Source organism: Euprymna scolopes, chromosome 26, assembly GCF_053919585.1.
Source record: "Euprymna scolopes isolate OS-2025 chromosome 26, ASM5391958v1, whole genome shotgun sequence".
NCBI lineage: Eukaryota > Metazoa > Mollusca > Cephalopoda > Sepiida > Sepiolidae > Euprymna > Euprymna scolopes.
Window position 1 is genome coordinate 81,305,861 of NC_136507.1, and position 22,440 is coordinate 81,328,300.

The following is a 22,440-nucleotide window of genomic DNA, read 5'->3' on the forward strand; positions in this document are numbered from 1 at the left end:
GGATTGATACTTAATTGAATTAACTGGACCTTATCAAGCAGCTGGGAGGAGTAGCTGTGTCTAGTGCTGGGAGGAATAGCTGTGTGTAGTGCTGGTGAGGTAGTTTCCACAATTCAACAAACCAAATTTTGCTGCCTCATATTACCGAGCTTGATTGTAGAGTATGAGAAGAACACTCAGAAGTGGACCACATCTTAGAAATGGGCTGATGACCAACCTCCATAGATGTTGAAAATAGACTTGCAGAATATCCAGCCCCAGCATAAATTCGTGAAATATATGATCATGAACTGCAAATGTAGATCCATAATGGCTGCCTACTTTTGTACCCAGAGTACAAACTCGGTTTTCCAAAGAGACTAATCCCCCTGATAGCTGTTGCACGGTTCGACCCGTTATGGATTATTGGGAGCTAAATTAATACGTGTGCATAGATACGGCCAAGGCGGATGTTTTATTGCAAAAATTAAGGGAACTGTGATAGCAAGGACCAAACCTGGCGGTACTGGACCTATGTTGAACATATTTGCAAGTGCATATCGATAAATCTCTTTGATCGTTCCAAACAGTGGAAATAAAGAGACAACGATATTGTCTTATCTACCTCGAATTTGGGCTCAGTGTCACCCCTTTAATAATGCAGGATATTATTAATTCCACTCTTAGGCGGGATAAGATCATAAAACACGGCTATATATTTATGTATTGATGACATTTTTCTGAATGAGTATGTATGTTCTGAAATCTATGTCAAAGAACATTTGGAGAAGTTTGGTCTGGCAAGCAAGACCTCAGATTTGATGAGACTGTACTCATGCGTGTTGGGATTACATGCCTAGGAGAGTCTAGGAAAACTCTTAAGGTAGTGTTAGAAGTGATCTTTCAGCGATCCCTGATAGACTTTTCCGTCTAATTATATTTTCAGTGTGCAGCTAATTGACTGGCCATTTCCCAGTGTGTGGCTGGTTACGTGTCGCCACACATTGTAAAACGAAGGGCAAACACTGTGACAACTGAATGGAATGACGAAGCGCGAGACCTTCTAGCACGTATGATCGAAGATATTTGTTTGAGAGTAGCCCAAGACGATCCAGTGAAAGGTGACTGGTGTATCTATGGAGAAGATGTTACAGTGTGGGTGGATGCTAGTTCTGTTGCCACCGACGTGGTTGTGAAAAGCAATGGTTTTGTGGCGGAAGACACAAGCTGGCTCCAAGCGGCGCATGAGGACAAGCATATAATCTTAGTGAGGCTTGATGCTGTGCTGCAAGATATTAACCTTTCATTGCAGTGGAGAGCCCAAACCATTCATTTACGAACGAACTTTGCATGTGTATATTGGTGGATAACTGACACGTTGTCCAGACAGACGAGAGTGCACACCGAAGCAGTCTCTGAAATATTAATTAGGCGTCACCTCTTCATGCTCCGAGAGTTGGCTTCGAAATATGTACTGAATATTGAGGTGAGGCTCCATGTCTCATGACTCAGTATTACTGTGATGTTTAAATGAAATCCATAAAATGACAGAACCCAGAGAACCTGTGTGTGTGCCGCAGCTACAGAACACAACATTTCTCAAGTACAGGCAATCCATTGACCCAGCGGACATCCCAGTGTGAAGAGGATGTTATGTTTTCTAACGTTAATCAACCCAATACTAACTAAAGCTGAGGTATGGAGGGTGATTGCGAATTGCAAAGAATGCCAATCCATAAATCCAGTGCATTGGAAGCCAGATAGGCTTGATGTCACGAAAAACTGGAGCAGGGTTGCTATGGATACAACCCATTTCGGCAGTCAATTATACCTGACGTTGATAGACTGTCGCCCCTAACCTTTTTGCCATCTGGAAGCAATTTTACCAAGGCTCTACTAGTGTCATCAAGTGGTTGGAAATTGTGTCGTGAAAGGGGGCCACCAATTGAGTTGCTTACGGACAATGGCGCAGCGTTTTTTGGAAAGAGATTTGTTGAGTTTACACGGATGTGAGGCATGCACATATGATTTCTGTGTGCCTGCATACCATCGGGAAACGTAATAATCGAGAGGTCACATCGCACAATAAATTGCATTGCAACAAGAACACGGTGCACGATCTTGGAGGCCGTGTACTGACCCATTGACGTAGTTCAGCATGAGTACAGTGAAAACATCAATAGTCAACACTCAGTCTCAGTTAATGAAACACCATGCTACATAAAAGACTTGCTCCATCTGTGACGACATTTCCTCCCCAGATGGCGAAGCCCCATTGTTATACGAACGACTACATGAAAAAAGCTCATCGGAGAGTGATACACCCAAGGATCTAGAGTAGGGGGAGTTCAATAATGTGACAGACGAAAGCGCCACTGGGAAAGTTTCTGAACCTTTATGCTGCAAATATAACCTCTAACTCTTGCATATTGAAAAAGAATACGTTGAAAATTACACAGTCGTGACGTCATCTGAAAATTACACCGTCGTGACGTCATATATAAATAATTAGTTGCCATTAAGTGAAAAAAAGAAAATGAAACTAATGAATCGATCATTTGCGTCTTTTTAGATGACGTAACGATGGTGTAATTTTCAACATTTCCCTTTGCAAGGGTTAGAGGCTAGGTTTACAACCTAAACTGCATAGCTACAAAAAAATTAAAAAAATACGCGCTGTTTTTTAGTCACTACAAAATTTGGATACCGTCTCCAAAGAAAAAACAATTACGCTTGTAACTGAACCACATACAAAAATAAAAAGAAACACGCACTATTTTTTTTTTTTTAATTAACACACTACCAAATACGAAACCAAAAAAACCCTGAAAAACTTGTCAATCCTATCGCCTTTACTGGACAAACGTGTATTAAAAGACAACAAAGTAAAAACAAAACAAAAAATCTCGGGTTATAATCAAGATTCGGTTCTGGGGTTCGGGAAGGAGTGAGCCACTCTCTCGACAACAGCACGTTTCTGCCTCGTCTTTTCCAATCGACCACACCTGGCCTCTCGCCACCAATGTCACACCGCACAATCCGAACGTCAGCAATACGAAATTCTTTTCAAGAGATGATGTTCACGACTCTTTTCTCTCTGCCCCCCCCCCCGGGAATTTTTCCCATCTTTTATATCCTTCTATCTAGAAAAAAAAGGAAGAGACAGGAAAAAGAAATAAATAGCTTCTCCCATCATGCTCTGCCTTCTCAAGATGCCCTTCGCGTATACAAATGCGCTGGCCATCCTTTCCTTCTTCTTTACCAAATGCAGATACGCCCGGTACGTTTCTTTTTTTTTTTCTTTTCTAACCATATACCCCACATAAAAATCAAATAATTTGAAAAATCAGCAAAAAAAAACAAAACAAACAAACACACAAACAACATATACGATCATAAAAAAACGCAAATTATCAAAATAAACAACTTTTTTAATAGACTTCGACCGTCTTCAGGCATGTTGGTTTTTTTGTTGGAAAAGAAAGAAGAAAAGTTACTAGCTCTCTTTCTCAATGTTCATCCTGGCTATTGTTACTTAAGAAACCTTCAAAGTCTCTACGGATTACGAGTTGCAAGCGTTAAAGACTAAACTGAATAAACTTAAGTTCATACTGAAATCTCTTGAAACCCGAGACAGGGAAGCGAGAAGCTGTAACATAGAGGTGTCTCCTCACATCCAAGCCCAGAGTGGTATTTGTTAGTATTATTTTAAATTTTGCAACGATGTTAACAAACGTAGCAACTTCTGGAATTACAAGTAACAGAGAAAGTTCCACCTGGAACATGAACGTGTTACGTTCATGGGTCAGTATCAGAATGAAGACGACACAGAACTAAGTGCAATCGCAGCTTTACTGAGTGGTCCTCTTACAATGAGAAGTCCCCCTCTTTTTATAGGATAGTTATGTAGAAAGGAGAAAGAGCTAGAGAAGGCATTAATGGGGGTTGTGTTATACATAATATCTCCCCCACCCGTCAGGGAGGGCGTTTGTTCATTTTATTTTTACTTAGATGGAAGGGATGGGGACAGGGTTTTGAATGGCAATCTACTGAGTCATTGATTTAATACTGTTTTTTTAAAGTAGTATTGAGACGATTGATCGGATTCGGCATTGGGAATAAAAAAATCGGATTTTTTTTAGGGTATCGGAATCGGAAAAATTTGTGCATATTTTCCGATGCCAAAAACGATTTTATTAATTGTTTCACTTTTGTCTTTGTTTCGAACTTTTGTTTTCCTTTGCTCATATAAATAATATTCAGAGATTTTTAACTACCATATGAATACCATCTCTCTCCCCCCCTCTCTCTCTCTCTCTCTCTCTCTCTCTCTATGCATGTATATGTATATATATAACTACCATATATATATATATATATAGATATATAGATATATATACCATATATATAACTACATATATATATCAAATATATAACTACCATATATATATATATATATATATATATATATATATATATATATATAATTTAAAGGAGATTAGAACAATAATCTAAAGAGCTGAGTGTATTTTTATGTAACAGTGAAATTACTAGTTTTATTAAAATACAGGAAAGAAAAAGTGCTCGTTGTAATTTAGATATATAATAAGCTCGATAGGTAAATATCCCAGAGCTAATTCAATATTAAGTAATGTGATTGATAATTTAAAATTTAGAAATCAAATTATAATTAAATTAAAAATCAGTTTCACAAGAAGGAACAACGACAAAATCAATTATCTGTACGATCGTTTCGGAAAACCGTGCTTTTATTGTGGTAGACATCAAGTTACGGACAATAATTATTACATATAGTTTTTTAATAAACAAGGTCTCCTCGTCAGCAAATTTTAAATAAGGTGAAAAGATATAGCAAACATCACATATGAGTATTTTAACCATAGTTCCTGATTTCAAAAGGCGAAAAACTAAAAGATACATCTGCCTTACTTTTAATGGTAGGTTTATTTATGGTGTCTTTTAGATTTAATAAAAACCCTTTAAAATTTGCTGACGAGGAGACCTTGTTTATTAATAGCGAGCGCTTTCGACAGAGATACCTCTAATCATCCTCCGGCATGTTGTAGAAATTATGTTTTTTTTTTATTTTTCCTAATTATATATATATATATACATATTTTATTATGGTCACGTGGTGGCTTATTATGAATTAGGTACTCTGAAATCTAAATAAATATTCTGTTTCTTCTATGTTATCGGAAAGAATCAATATATCGTCCACATATCGAGCATAAATAGTAGGCTTCGTTATCATATCAAACACATTATTCTCCAAGTTGGCCATATAAAAGTTACTGAATGTTGATCCCAATGGGGAACCCATAGCTACGCCATCCACTTGTGTATGTATATTTCCCAGATGATCCTAAAATGGAACTTTAGTTGTGAATTTTATTAATAACTTCTTTAAATTTGTTGGGCTCATTTTCAGTGGATGAAGGGTTGATTTTTTTAAATAAGTTATATATTGGGGTTGTCATCTGTGATATATATATATATATATATATATATATATATATATATATATATATATATATCTGAAGAGAACGGTAAATAATGAAGATTCGGTATGTTATAATTAAAACAACCGTTTGTCTTTTTACCCTTCGAAACAGCTGTCAGACTAAGGAGGAAAAAAATATATAATAACATGTCTTAAAAAATAATAAAAACAAAAATTGTGTACTACTAAATAAAAGGTGTTGTTTTTCTGATTATATAAATTATATATATATATATATATATATATATATATAAGTGAAGGTATCTGTGTGTTTGTGTGTCTGTCTGTGTGTCTGTCTGTGTGTTTGTCTGTATGTGTATCTGTCTGTGTGTGTACATTTCCCTACGCAATAACTCTGTCAATTTTTAGTCTACAGACTCGAAATTTGATATACAGTGTACTGAGATTTGGGAAAATCGATGTGATCCGTTTTCGGTCAGAAATTTCGCTGTTAATGGAGTAAAGTTCAACAATTTGACCTTTGAGAACTCTACCAAACTCCTCCGAAAATTTGGGGTCTAAACACTTGAAATTTCCGTGGACATGGATCTAACTTAATAACTTAATTTGAGCCGAAAACAATAAATTTTAAGGGATTATAATATGGATCAAATTTTAAAAAAAAATCAAGCCTTTTTTTTTGTTCAGCATACACCTCCAAACACCCGGGCAACGTCGAGCTGAAATGCTATTATATATATATATATATATATATATATATATATATATATATATATATATATATGTATAAGTGAATGTGTCTGTGTGTGTGTCAGTATGTGTGTATACATTTTCCTACGCAATAACTCTGTTAACTTTCAGTCTACAGACTCGAAATTTACTGAGATTTGGGAAAATCGAAGTGATCCGTTTTCGGCCAGAAATTTGGCTGTTAAAAGGCCCAAGTACAACGATTTGCCCTTTGAGAACTCTACCAAACTCCTCCGACATGGTTGGGTCGAAGTTAAAAAAATTAACCGCTTTTATTTATTTATTTTTCTCAACATTCCCCTCCAAACACCCAGGCAACGTCGTGCTGAAATGCTAGTCGTTCTATGCTGCTAGAAATTTAGTTTTCGTTTGTGTGCTTTGATATTCATATTAAAACACATTTTTTCTATTTATTTAAATATTTATTTAAGAAGAAAAATCACAAATTTTACAGAATTTTAGGGTTAAAATTATATAAAACAGGCAACTAATTCTTTTTAAATGTGGCATAAGGCCAAAAAGGGTGTGGGGGGAAGATGGGTGTCGGGGGTCGTCCACTTGTCTATTCCCTATCACTAGTTGCAATCACCACAATACCGCATTCACTCTAGGAGTTGGATCTACTTAAAGCCCCAGATGACAATATGTACAATTTTTTTTTTTTTTTTTTTTTTTAAACAATAAAATTATATACAATGGCTTTTTTTTTTTTTTTTTTTTTTTTGACTTTATATTTACAATGAAATAATGACAAAATGGAAATTGTGATGTGTATGATATATGCGGATGAAATTGTGATGTGTATGATATATGCGGATGATGGGCGGGGATGAGAGCCTTAAAAACACCCCAAAATAAAGAAAAATAACAGTAATAAAAAATAAATGAACCAAATAAAACGTTAAACGGTGAATGTGTTAGTATTGACCCACCCTTACCTATTTGATTTTGAAATGCTTCCTGTTTTCCGGTATCGGCCGAAAACAAGGGAGCACTTCCTAAGAGGGAGTGGGCACAGCTACGGACAAAATAAAGGGGGGAGGGAAAGGGATATTCGGTGACCTCCAAGAAAAATAACATCGGGACGGGTTGGGACTAAAATAAATTAATCAGGACTGGGCTTCTTTGGAGGTATCCTAACACCTAAAAATAAAAATTGGGGACATGGAACTCATTTATACCAACTAGCTAAGGGACTGATCCACTACGGGATTATCTTGATCTGGTCTGGGGGTTGCTTTTACGGTCGGCGTGTGCCATGCCTAGGCAGGGAACACGTACTCAAGCTTGTTTCGTACAAACGCACATAAACTAGCGGTGTGAATCCACCTCCTACTAAACTGTGAGCGAGATAACCTCCTTCTATCGCATCTGATTTTGATTTTAAGTTGGTGTTTAAAATACAAAATCAGATCCCGATGAGAAGGTGGCTCCCCTCCACGCCCTATCTCTATGCGTGAAACCCACACTACCAGTCTAGCTACGGCCAAGGTCGCTAGGAACACCATTCGTTCCTCCCTAGGCCACAAGGGATCTGCGTTGTAGACAACGGATGCTAAATCCAGGATCGTCACCTGATCGGGGACGATGCGAGCTGTGACCTCACTGACATACTCCCAGAATTCACGGAGCTTGGAACAAGTATAAAAAGCATGTTCTACGGTTTCTAAGCTATCTTCGTCGCACCGTGGACAAAAGGGACTAAATACCATACCAATTCTAAACAATATGTCATTGAGGGGTAGAGCGTTTCTAACCAATCGCCAGGTCAGGGAAAATTCGGAATTGTTAAGGTATCCCCGGCCTGGCGCCCAATTCCACAGAGAGCGAACCTCCCCCTCCGACAGCTGCAGCCGCTCCCCAAGCGGGTCCGAAGCGGTCCCCACCACTAATCCCCGATATAATGCCCTTCTAGGCTGTGCAAGGTCCAAGGACCCTGGCATCGCTCTAAGCGCATTTCGGCATTCGTTGAAGAATCTTGATTGCCCTCTCGGCCTTCTTTGGCATTCAATTAAATGATTGGGGATAAGGTTGGGAAAAGCTGCACCGACCGCGGGACCCCAATCAGACTCCTCAATCAGAGTTCTACCCAGGAACGCCAACCTTTCGGCATTTTTGTGGCTAGCCAGGTCAGGCATCCCCAGGCCCCCATCTTCAAGACGTTGAGTGCAGACCTGTCTACGGACAAGCGGCCGTCGCTCATTCCACAACAGTAAGAAAAGCGCACGCGTTAAGGCCGCCATGCGGACCGCAGGCAGAGGAAGTACAGCCAATCGGTAAAGGATCAGCGGAAACACATAAGTGGCGCATGCCTCCGCCCTACCTTTAAGGGACAATCCCCTTCGAAGCCAAACCCTGACAGACGCTTCGACCTTGCTCTGTACTTCCGACCAGTTCTTATCTAGACATAGACCGGGTCCAAACCAAACACCCAGAATACGGACCGGGCCATCCGTCCAGACAAATGCGCCAGGCAAAGCATTCGATCCCCGCCAAGCGGCCAACCTCAGGCCAACGGATTTGCTGAGATTGACTACGGCCCCTGTAACTTGTTCATAACGCTTGAGAGCCTTAATCACCGTAATAATATCAACGACGCTCGAAACAAATACGGTGACATCATCGGCAAACGCGGAAACCCTGGCTCGCGCACCGCCAGGAAGAGCAATTCCGCGCAGGGCCGGTCCAGCCACCCTGGTCCTCACTTTCCTAAGGAATGGTTCCAGCGCGAGGACATACAGCAAGGGCGACAACGGACACCCCTGTCGCACCGACCGAGAAACCGCGAACGGCGCCGACCGCACCCCATTGACCTGCACAACTGCTGTCGGCCGAGCGTACAAAATGGAAATCCATCTGCAGAAGCCGGATCCAAATCCGGCGGTCTCTAAAACAGCCATCAGGAAACGATGATCCACCCTATCAAACGCCTTGGACTGATCCAAATTAATCAGCGCGGCTTCAGTGTCGTCTTCTAAATTTTCTATGACTGTACGTATCAAATGCAAATTATTTTGAATTGATCTTCCCTTCACAGCGTAATTCTGATCCGGTTCGACCAAGTCAGCGATAACAATCTGCAAACGATTCGCCAGCACTCGGGCCAGGATTTTTAAATCCGTATTCAGCAACGTGATTGGCCTAAAATCATCTATCCCCCCAACATGTGTGTCGTTCTTCTTCAGAAGTGTGACCACTCCTTTGGTAACCTGACTCGGGATAGATCCCGTGTCAAACCAGTGGTTAAACACACCCGTCAGAATCGGAACAAACATGTGCGACATCCTCAAGTAAAGTTTGTAGGGTAGTCCATCCAGTCCTGGTGATCTGTTATAGGCGACCTGCTTCATAGCAGCTATGACCTCACACTCTGTAACCCGACCATCGCAACCAGCCGCTCGGGCCGCCTCCAGGCGGGGCGAGCCAGCCAAATAGTTGCCAAACTCCTGGACGCGGAGCCTGGACAGCTGCGCAAAGAGATCTTCAAAGTGCACTCGAAACCGCTCGCAAATCCCCCGAGCCGACACTAAGGAGTCCCCTTCCGGGCTCTGAATTTTACGAATGTAGTTATCCGATTTGCGCCCGAGCGAATAGACTCGTTCGGCTTTATCAACATTCACAGCTTCGTTGGGCATCTTTTTAATTCTAGCCCTAACTACCTGGCCCTGATATCGCTCGCTAGCCAAACGACTCAGATCCGCCTTAGCTAACCCTATTTCCAGGGAATCCCCCTCCGCCACCGCCCGGGATAGTCTATCCTCTAGACGCTTCTCTGCCTTGGCCCTATCTAGCGCGAGGCGTTGGCCATATTTGACAGAGAAGTCTCTAATGCTAGATTTGGCGTTTACCCACCACTTACTCCCGGTAACCGCCCCCACTAATCCCTTCTGTATGTGTTTAGTTAGCCTTTCCCGAAAGTCACCTATCTCCAGTAGGGAGGTATTTAACTTCCAGTACCCAGCTAACTTGGGGTTGCTATCTAAGTCTAACCTGGCCACAAGTAGTTTGTGGTCAGAGTGGCCTAACCAGTGGAACGTGGGACAAGATATGTATTCTATGTTGCCTCTTCTAACTAACAACCGATCCAAGTAAGTACTTGAAGCGGAAGGCCTGCTAGAGAGCCACGTCCACGTCTCCCGCCCCGGGTGATCCACCCGATACCTGTCTACCAGATCGCATCTAGCCATCAGGTCCGACAGACTGGTTTCACACCCATCCGTCCCGCTAGTCCCGCCCACCTTATCTGCCCTGGGGTCAAGGATGGCATTCCAATCACCCACTAGTATTAACCGTTCCGAACCCCCGAGAAACACCTCCAACCGCCGGAAAAAGGAAACCCGCTCCCGTACGCAATTGGGCGCATACACCACGACGACTCGAAACGCTCTATTTGCCACGGCAACATCGGCCACGATCAGTCTACCATCAGCATCCGCGTGAACAACGCTAACCGTTGCAGAAAGGGTGCGCCTAACTAACAAAGAAACCCCCCTACTTTGACTATCACCGTATGTTGAAAAGACATCATAATGCCCCTCCAGCACCCGATGATCGTCAACGCAATCGTAGTGAGTCTCCTGTAACGCAGCCACATCTATATTCATCGACATGAGGTCCCTCAGTACCCTAGCGGCTTTGCTTCGGCACCTCATGCCCCTAACGTTCAAACTACACAAGCTCAAGGACGTGGCCATTGTGTCTAGATATCCGCAACCACCGACCTAAAGTCTTTGCTAGAAAGGGTGCCGCAGGACTGGGCGAGGTTGCCCGAAAGCAACTCGGACGTTACTCGTCCGTCTCGCGCAATACCTCCGACATCCAGGGGAAACGTTAATTTAAGGGCCCTATACAAACAAGGGTGGACGTAAATAGGAACCCTACCTTCGCATCTCGGCGCCAGCTGATCGAGGGAGTCATGCCTCTCTTCCACCAACTTTAAATCTGGAATCGCCCCCCTGGCGTCGTCGATCATATTCCACATGGCCTTCGTGCGTCCAGTTTTTGTATGGCACACAAAGGTCATGACTAGGGGGGCGTCTGGGAAGTTTTTAGGGTTGGTAACACTTTTCCCGTCGATTATTTTCATTTCTCTAAGCGGCTTAATCAGGCCCCTATGGCGCTGCGTTATATACGTGTCAGCGTGAAGGGGGTCTACTTCGCAAATCCGGTCTCCAGGAAGGTAGGGGAGCTTTTTCGTCTTTTCACTCCTTACAGGAGATACAGAGGCGGCTCTTCTACCGCTGTTGGTTTTTGTCGCCGGCTTCTCCCGGGACAACGAGCGGGCACCGGTTGGGGGGGTATCGAAAAGGGATGGGGATTTTGGTTCAGCCGATGAGGTTAGGGTAGGGGTTTTGGGTGGCTGCACCGTAGAGACAGTCTTCTCTACATTCATAGGGGACGGGGAACGGGACCCTGCCTCCTTGTTTTTTCTCGCCTTCTTTTTAGTTTCCTTTTTCGGCACTTGGTACTCTATCACAGTAGCCGTTTCCTTATCGTGCTCCCCTTCTGAGTCAGACGAGGAGACCGGATGCATTCTTTTCTGGCCGCTAACAACTTCTTTAGTGGTAACGTTGGTGGAAGAGACCGTTGACGACACTGTGGGAACCGGCTGACCTTGTACCTCAGGGGGCTGCTCTCTTGTGGAGGGGGTCTTGGTGGTTCTGCCATTCTTCTTTACCACTGTAGTCCAGCCGTCCGACGTTGTTGCTTCTTTGCCCCCTCCGGTTAGCTTCTCAGGGGCTGCTGGTACCACTGCCGCCGGCTTTGCTACTACTACTACTGTCTGTGGGTTTCTTTTCGGACATTCCCGTGCCATATGGCCCTGCTGTTGACAATTCCAACAGTGGGGCCTGCGACCTTCTACTATAATGCTCATCGACCATATGTCGCACCTGAGCATGGGGGGGATGTTTTGTAATCCTTCCTTGTCAACACGCATTTTTAGGTTGTAGTCCCCTACCATAAGGTTACGGGGACCACAGACAGGAATGACGGACTCTACGTCCCCATATTGACTCATAAAGGCCCCTAATTGCTCAGGGCCGAGAATACAGGGGACTCCCAAAATAGACACGTTCGTCCGCGTCTTACTTAAATATTCCGGCTTAAGTCGAATATGTCGCCACATGTGTTCCGATTTGAAAATATTGGCGGCGTCTTCCTCTTTGGGCAGTAGTAAATCCCACACTGCATAGCTTCTACGGCAGATATAGGTTGCGGGGATATTTAATTCCCCCAGAATTTTCGCCATGTCGTCTTTCGGCACACCGGTTAGCGCTCGTTTCTTTGTGTCTATGGAGACTAACGATATTATTCTCTTTGAAAGTTCTTTCATAGTTTTCGGTTCTACTCTAATAACATTTCCGTCGGTCAAATCCTTATATTTTGTATCGAATAACCGGCGGTAATCCCCGGGAGTTAGTTGCGACTGGGGGCCCCAGTCTTTTACCACTACCGCCGCGGCCGTCTGCGGTGTTGATATTATCGTTTGTGACACTGTTAACAGCGGTGATTTCTGTCCCGGGGCAATAATAGAACCGGACGAGTCTATTGTTTGTGAACTCCCTGGCAACGTCGGCCACTCTCCCGGCTTCTCCCTTGGGGACGACGGTTTAGGGGCCAGTGCCGATTCTTTTGTGGCTGTGGCACTAGCTGCCCCATTCTCTCTTTCAGTCTGAGCAGCCCCCTTTCTTTCTCGTTGACGCGACTTTCTCGCTTGTCGTAGTAGCAGTTCTTGTCTGTTGCATTCATCAGTGCTACTGTCGCTGCTACTAAATTCTATGTCGGCTTGCTTCGCGGCGTTCAACTGTTCGTCTAAAAGCGTTAACATGTTAATGGCATCTTCCCTGTCGTCTGGCAACCCGTTCGAAAACGTCTGTTCCGACTCGGTGCTTCTCCATATTGAGATATCTCCAGAGGTTGCTGGTTTAATTCCCGACCCTAGGGGGTCCGTTCTCCCATGGGCGGGAGGGCTGACAGTTAAAGCCCTCTTCCTCGGGTGATTCCACCGAGTCGGAACACCTCTTTCAGCTGGCCTAAATCTACTGCTACTACTATTACTGCCGGGAACAGCAGTACGACTAGTTACGTGAGAGTCGCTGCCTAACGCAAACGATTCCCCTAAATTAGCGGTGCGGGGGACAACACCGAGTTTTGTGCGGGGGTCAACACTAATCCATCCTAGTGGTCTGTCTACTGGGCCTGAATCGGCGGGCGTGTCGGGGACACGAACGCCAGAAACCGGGCTAGGCGGGAGGTCGGAACTCGGACCACGTGGCGGTAGAATTTTTTTTTTCCAAGGCCTAATCCTGTGCTCAGAGGTGGTTTCGGACCCCGGGCTAGACATGTCTGCACCGGAGCCCGGCCAAGTTACCCTCCTCCTCTGCGTCTTCTTCCCGGTTGGCCCGGCTGAAGTTTCCGTTGGATATGACTTCGAACAACCACCTCAGACGCAGACCGGTCGAGTCGGAAAAAGAGACAACCTGAAATAATTCGTAAACAAGACAGTCAATAATGGCCTCGCGGGGAAGCAGAAAAATAAAAACAAGGCTCACCCGCCCAACAGGGACCGGCAGCCGGTCTCTGGACAGCAGCAAAACGAAAACACAGCCGAACTCAACGCTTTTTTCTATTTATTTAAAAAGAAAATACAATTTTCTTATATATGGGTCATCCAATTGCATTCACTAGCAAAAGATCTAGCTAATTTGCATATTCTTTTAAACATTCATTTTAATTAATTCCCTATTAATTGCTTCGGTTTTTTTTATGGAATAATCATCTTTAGTTAGCTATTACGTGTAATTATATTCATGCAGATATTCTACATGATTTATATTTGCATAATATTTGTGTAAAAAAGTTTATAGTAAACACAAAATTGTTTCCATATATATTTATGTATACGCATATATTTTTGTTAAACAAATCTACCTATCTATCTATCTATCTATCTATCTATATATATATATATATATATATATATATATATATATATATATATATATATGTGTGTGTGTGTGTGTGTGTGTATAAAAGTGAACGTGTCTGTGCGTTTGTCTGTCTGCCTCTCTGTCTATGTGTCTCTGTACATTTTCCTACGCAATAACTCTGTCAATTTTTAGTCTACAGACCCGAAATTTGATATACAGGGCACTGAGATTTGAGAAAATCTTTGTGATCGGTTTTCGGGCAGAACTTTGGCTGTTAAGGGGTTAAAGTTAAACGATTTGACCTTTGAGAACGCTACAAAACTCCTCCGATTTGGGGTCTAAAAACTGGAAATTTTAGATATATTTTCACTTGGACATGGATCTAGCTTAATAACTCAATTTGAGCCCAAAACAATAAATTTTAAGGGGTCATAATAGGGTTTAAAGTTTTAAAAATTTACCTTTTTTTTTTTGTTATTTGTTTTGTCTTTTTGTTTTTCGTTTTTTTTTTTTTTTTGCTCAGCATACACTTCCAAACACCGGGGCAACGCCGGGCACCCATGCTAGTATCTCTATAAAAGTGAACGTGTCTGTGTGTTTGTGTGTCTGTCTGTTTGTGTGTCTGTGTACATTTCCCTACGCAATAATTTTGTCAATTTTTAGTCTACAGACTCGAAATTTGATATACAGGGTACTGAGATTTGGGAAAATCGATGTGATCCGTTTTCGGCCAGAAATTTCGCTGTTAAGGGGTCAAAGTTAAACGATTTGACCTCTTAGAACTCTAACAAACTCCTCCGACAATTTGGGGTCTAAACACTTGAAATGTTAGATATAGGTTCCTTGGACATGGATCTAACTTAATAACCTGATTTGAGCCCAAAACCAAAAATGTTAAGAGGTCATAATAGAGGTCAAAGTTAAAAAAATTGACTTCTTTTTTTGCTTAGCATAGAGCTCACACCTGGGAAACGCCGGGCACTCATTCTATCTCATTTTATCTATATATCTATAAAAGTGAAAGTGTCTGTCTGTGTATCTGTGTACCTGTGTGTCTGTGTGCGTACATTTCCCTACGCAATAACTCTGTCAATTTTTAGTCTACAGACTCGAAATTTGATATACAGTGTACTGAGATTTGGGAAAATCGATGTGATCCGTTTTCGGTCAGAAATTTCGCTGTTAATGGAGTAAAGTTCAACAATTTGACCTTTGAGAACTCTACCAAACTCCTCCGACAATTTGGGGTCTAAACACTTGAAATTTCCTTGGACATGGATCTAACTTAATAACTTAATTTGAGCCGAAAACAATAAATTTTAAGGGATTATAATATGGATCAAATTTAAAAAAAAATCAAGCCTTTTTTTTTTGTTCAGCACACACCTCCAAACACCCGGGCAACGTCGGGCTGAAATGCTATTATATATATATATATATATATATATATATATATATATATATATATATATATATAAGTGAATGTGTCTTAACTCTGTTAATTTTCAGTCTACAGACTCGAAATTTGATATACAGGGTACTGAGATTTGGGAAAATCGAAGTGATCCGTTTTCGGCCAGAAATTTGGCTGTTAAAAGGCCCAAGTACAACGATTTGCCCTTTGAGAACTCTACCAAACTCCTCCGACATGGTTGGGTCGAAGTTAAAAAAATTAACCGCTTTTATTTATTTATTTTTCTCAACATTCCCCTCCAAACACACAGGCAACGTCGTGCTGAAATGCTAGTCGTTCTATGCTGCTAGAAATTTAGTTTTCGTTTGTGTGCTTTGATATTCATATTAAAACACATTTTTTCTATTTATTTAAAAAGAAAATACAATTTTGTTATATATGGGTCATCCAATTGAATTCATCTGCAAAAGATCTAGCTAATTTGCATATTCTTTTAAACATTCATTTTAATTAATTCCCTATTAATTGCTTCGGTTTTTTTTATGGAATAATCATCTTTAATAAACTATTACGTGTAATTATATTCATGCAGATATTCTACATGATTTATATTTGCATAATATTTGTGTAAAAAAGTTTATAGTAAACACAAAATTGTTTCCATATATATTTATGTATACGCATATATTTTTGTTAAACAAATCTACCTATCTATCTATCTATCTATCTATCTATCTATCTATCTATCTGCATAATATTTGCGTAAAAAAGTTTACGCATATATTTTTGTTAAACAAATCTACCTACCTATCTATCTATCTATATATATATATATATATGTATGTATATATATGTGTGTGTGTGTGTGTATATAAAAATGAACGTCTCTGTGCGTCTGTCTGTCTGCCTCTCTGTCTATGTGTCTGTGTACATTTCCCTACGCAATAACTCTGTCAATTTTTAGTCTACAGACCCCAAATTTGATATACAGGGCACTGAGATTTGAGAAAATCTTTGTGATCGGTTCTCGGGCAGAACTTTGGCTGTTAAGGGGTTAAAGTTAAACGATTTGACCTTTGAGAACGCTACAAAACTCCTCCGATTTGGGGTCTAAAAACTGGAAATTTTAGATATATTTTCACTTGGACATGGATCTAGCTTAATAACTCAATTTGAGCCCAAAACAATAAATTTTAAGGGGTCATAATAGGGTTTAAAGTTTTAAAAATTTACCTTTTTTTTTGTTATTTGTTTTGTCTTTTTGTTTTTCGTTTTTTTTTTTTTTTTTGCTCAGCATACACTTCCAAACACCGGGGCAACGCCGGGAACCCATGCTAGTATCTCTATAAAAGTGAACGTGTCTGTGTGTTTGTGTGTCTGTCTGTTTGTGTGTCTGTGTACATTTCCCTACGCAATAACTCTGTCAATTTTTAGTCTACAGACTCGAAATTTGATATACAGGGTACTGAGATTTGGGAAAATCGATGTGATCCGTTTTCGGCCAGAAATTTCGCTGTTAAGGGGTCAAAGTTAAACGATTTGACCTCTTAGAACTCTAACAAACTCCTCCGACAATTTGGGGTCTAAACACTTGAAATGTTAGATATAGGTTCCTTGGACATGGATCTAACTTAATAACCTGATTTGAGCCCAAAACCAAAAATGTTAAGAGGTCATAATAGAGGTCAAAGTTAAAAAAATTGACTTCTTTTTTTGCTTAGCATAGACCTCACACCTGGGAAACGCCGGGCACTCATTCTATCTCATTTTATCTATATATCTATAAAAGTGAAAGTGTCTGTCTGTGTATCTGTGTACCTGTGTGTCTGTGTGCGTACATTTCCCTACGCAATAACTCTGTCAATTTTTAGTCTACAGACTCGAAATTTGATATACAGTGTACTGAGATTTGGGAAAATCGATGTGATCCGTTTTCGGTCAGAAATTTCGCTGTTAATGGAGTAAAGTTCAACAATTTGACCTTTGAGAACTCTACCAAACTCCTCCGACAATTTGGGGTCTAAACACTTGAAATTTCTTTGGACATGGATCTAACTTAATAACTTAATTTGAGCCGAAAACAATAAATTTTAAGGGATTATAATATGGATCAAATTTTTAACAAAATCAAGGCTTTTTTTTTTTGTTCAGCATACACCTCCAAACACCCGGGCAACGTCGGGCTGAAATGCTATTATATATATATATATATATATATATATATATATATATATATATATATATAAGTGAATGTGTCTTAACTCTGTTAATTTTCAGTCTACAGACTCGAAATTTGATATACAGGGTACTGAGATTTTGGAAAATCGAAGTGATCCGTTTTCGGCCAGAAATTTGGCTGTTAAAAGGCCCAAGTACAACGATTTGCCCTTTGAGAACTCTACCAAACTCCTCCGACAATGTTGGGTTGAAGTTAAAAAAATTAACCGCTTTTATTTATTTATTTTTCTCAACATTCCCCTCCAAACACCCAGGCAACGTCGTGCTGAAATGCTAGTCGTTCTATGCTGCTAGAAATTTAGTTTTCGTTTGTGTGCTTTGATATTCATATTAAAACACATTTTTTCTATTTATTTAAAAAGAAAATACAATTTTGTTATATATGGGTCATCCAATTGAATTCATCTGCAAAAGATCTAGCTAATTTGCATATTCTTTTAAACATTCATTTTAATTAATTCCCTATTAATTGCTTCGGTATTTTTTATGGAATAATCATCTTTAGTTAACTATTACGATTAATTATATTCATGCAGATATTCTACATGATTTATACTTGCATAATATTTGTGTAAAAAAGTTTATAGTAAACACAAAATTGTTTCCATATATATTTATGTATACGCATATATTTTTGTTAAACAAATCTACCTATCTATCTATCTATATATATATATATATATATATATATATATATATATATATATATGTGTGTGTGTGTGTGTGTGTGTGTGTGTGTGTGTGTATAAAAGTGAACGTGTCTGTGCATTTGTCTGTCTGCCTCTCTGTCTATGTGTCTCTGTACATTTTCCTACGCAATAACTCTGTCAATTTTTAGTCTACAGACCCGAAATTTGATATACAGGGCACTGAGATTTGAGAAAATCTTTGTGATCGGTTTTCGGGCAGAACTTTGGCTGTTAAGGGGTTAAAGTTAAACGATTTGACCTTTGAGAACGTTACAAAACTCCTCCATTTGGGGTCTAAAAACTGGAAATTTTAGATATATTTTCACTTGGACATGGATCTAGCTTAATAACTCAATTTGAGCCCAAAACAATAAATTTTAAGGGGTCATAATAGGGTTTAAAGTTTTAAAAATTTACCTTTTTTTTGTTATTTGTTTTGTCTTTTTGTTTTTCGTTTTTTTTTTTTTTTTGCTCAGCATACACTTCCAAACACCGGGGCAACGCCGGGCACCCATGCTAGTATCTCTATACAAGTGAACGTGTCTGTGTGTTTGTGTGTCTGTCTGTTTGTGTGTCTGTGTACATTTCCCTACGCAATAATTTTGTCAATTTTTAGTCTACAGACTCGAAATTTGATGTACAGGGTACTGAGATTTGGGAAAATCGATGTGATCCGTTTTCGGCCAGAAATTTCGCTGTTAAGGGGTCAAAGTTAAACGATTTGACCTCTTAGAACTCTAACAAACTCCTCCGACAATTTGGGGTCTAAACACTTGAAATGTTAGATATAGGTTCCTTGGACATGGATCTAACTTAATAACCTGATTTGAGCCCAAAACCAAAAATGTTAAGAGGTCATAATAGGGGTCAAAGTTAAAAACATTGACTTCTTTTTTTGCTTAGCATAGACCTCACACCTGGGAAACGCCGGGCACTCATTCTATCTCATTTTATCTATATATCTATAAAAGTGAAAGTGTCTGTCTGTGTATCTGTGTACCTGTGTGTCTGTGTGCGTACATTTCCCTACGCAATAACTCTGTCAATTTTTAGTCTACAGACTCGAAATTTGATATACAGTGTACTGAGATTTGGGAAAATCGATGTGATCCGTTTTCGGTCAGAAATTTCGCTGTTAATGGAGTAAAGTTCAACAATTTGACCTTTGAGAACTCTACCAAACTCCTCCGACAATTTGGGGTCTAAACACTTGAAATTTCCTTGGACATGGATCTAACTTAATAACTTAATTTGAGCCGAAAACAATAAATTTTAAGGGATTATAATATGGATCAAATTTTTAAAAAAATCAAGCCTTTTTTTTGTTCAGCATACACCTCCAAACACCCGGGCAACGTCGGGCTGAAATGCTATTATATATATATATATATATATATATATATATATATATATATATATATATATATATATATATATATAAGTGAATGTGTCTTAACTCTTAATTTTCAGTCTACAGACTCGAAATTTGATATACAGGGTACTGAGATTTGGGAAAATCGAAGTGATCCGTTTTCGGCCAGAAATTTGGCTGTTAAAAGGCCCAAATACAACGATTTGCCCTTTGAGAACTCTACCAAACTCCTCCGACAATTTTGGGTCGAAGTTAAAAAAATTAACCGCTTTTATTTATTTATTTTTCTCAACATTCCCCTCCAAACACCCAGGCAACGTCGTGCTGAAATGCTAGTCGTTCTATGCTGCTAGAAATTTGGTTTTCTTTTGTGTGCTTTGATATTCATATTAAAACACATTTTTTCTATTTATTTAAAAAGAAAATAAAATTTTCTTTTTTATGGGTCATCCAATTGAATTCATCTGCAAAAGATCTAGCTAATTTGCATATTCTTTTAAACATTCATTTTAATTAATTCCCTATCAGTTGCTTCGGATTTTAATGGAATAATCATCTTTAGTTAACTATTACGTGCAATTATATTCATGCAGATATTCTACATGATTTATACTTGCATAATATTTGCGAAAAAAGTTTATAGTAAACACAAAATTGTTTCCATATATATTTATGTATACGCATATATTTTTTTTAAACAAATATATCTATCTATCTATCTATCTATGTGTATATATATATATATATATATATATATATATATAAGTGAACGTGTCTGTGTGTCTGTGTGTCTGTGTCTCTGTCTGTGTACATTTCCCTACGCAATAACTCTATCAATTTTTAGTCTACAGACTCGAAATTTGATATACAGGGTACTGAGATTTGAGAAAATCTTTGTGGTCGGTTTTCGGGCAGAACTTTGGCTGTTAAGGAATCAAAGCTCAACGATTGAACCTTTGAGAACGCTACAAAACTCCTCCGATTTGGGGTCTAAAAACTGGAAATTTTAGATATAGATTCCTTTGACATGGATCTAACTTAATAACTCCATTTGAGCCCAAAACAATAAATTTTAAGGGGTCATAATAGGGTTTAAAGTTTTAAAAAATTACCGGTTTGTTTTGGTTTTGTTTTGTTTTGTTTTTTCTTTTTTCTTTTTGCTCAGTATACACTTCCAAACACCGGGGCAACGCCGGGCACCCATGCTAGTATATCTATAAAAGTGAACGTGTCTGTGTGTTTGTGTGTCTGTCTGTCTGTGTGTCTGTGTACATTCCCCTACGCAATAACTCTGTCAATTTTTAGTCTACAGACTGGAAATTTGATATAAAGCGTACAGAGATTTGGGTAAATCGATATGATTGGTTTTCAGCCAGAAATTTAGCTGTTAAGGGGTCAAAGTTCAACGATTTGACCTTTGAGAACTCCTCCGACAATTTTGGGTCTAAACACTTGAAATTTTAGATATAGGTTTCTTGGACATGGATCTAACTTAATAACTTAATATTAGCCCATAACAAAAAATGTTAAGCGTTCATAATAGGGGTCAAATTTAAAAAAAATTGATTTTTTTTTTTGTTTTGTTTTTTGTTTTTTGTATTTTGCTCAACACACACCTCCAAACACTCGGGCAACGCCGGGCACCCATGCTAGTATATCTATAAAAGTGAAAATATCTGCATGTCTTTTCTGTATGGTAGTTAAGGAAGACTATTATACAAAAAGTATTACTTTACATATTCACACTTTTTAATATATACATATGCATATAACCTTATGAACAGTTCACAGGGCCCGAGCAAAACCGGGCAGAGCTGCTAGTATATATACCATACGGACGAAGTGGAAAATTAGGTTTATGGGATTTTACGTTGCCATATAAATATCCAGGTTTATGATCTCCAATTATTAGAGGGAGTTTTAGATTGTCTCTTACAGCATTATTCACTGTGATAAGTTTATTTACTTGAGTTTTTAAATCATTGACAGAACTTTTTTTTAACTTTCTTAAATTTTCTAGGATCGTCTACGATGGATTGAAGTTTAGAAAAATATTCAGTTTTATTAAGTAATGCGCACATGTTGGTTTTATCCTCTTTTCTAACAATTAAGTTTGGATTGTTTCGTAGTTCGTTGGCAGTATTTTTTTTAAGTTATCGGTTAAAATAAGCTTAGATTTTTTAAATCTATTTTTCATGGTATCAGCCTTAAGTATATCTTTAATTCCTGGATGGATGGAAGTATATCTTTAATTCATGTTCTTTTTCATGGTTACCAAGAGTTTCGTATAAGAGTTCTATTTCTGCCTTTTTGTTTTGGTGGTTGTAAGTGCCAAATAAATGAAAATGTATTACAAGTTATATATATTTATATATATATATATATATATTCAAATATATTTTATAAATATATATATATATATATATCAATGTATATATTTATCTATTCGTATATATATATATATATATATTACATAGTTATATATATTTTATAAACGCACACATTCACTATATATATATATATATATATATATATATATATATATATATATATATATATATACGAGCAATCAGTTAATAAAA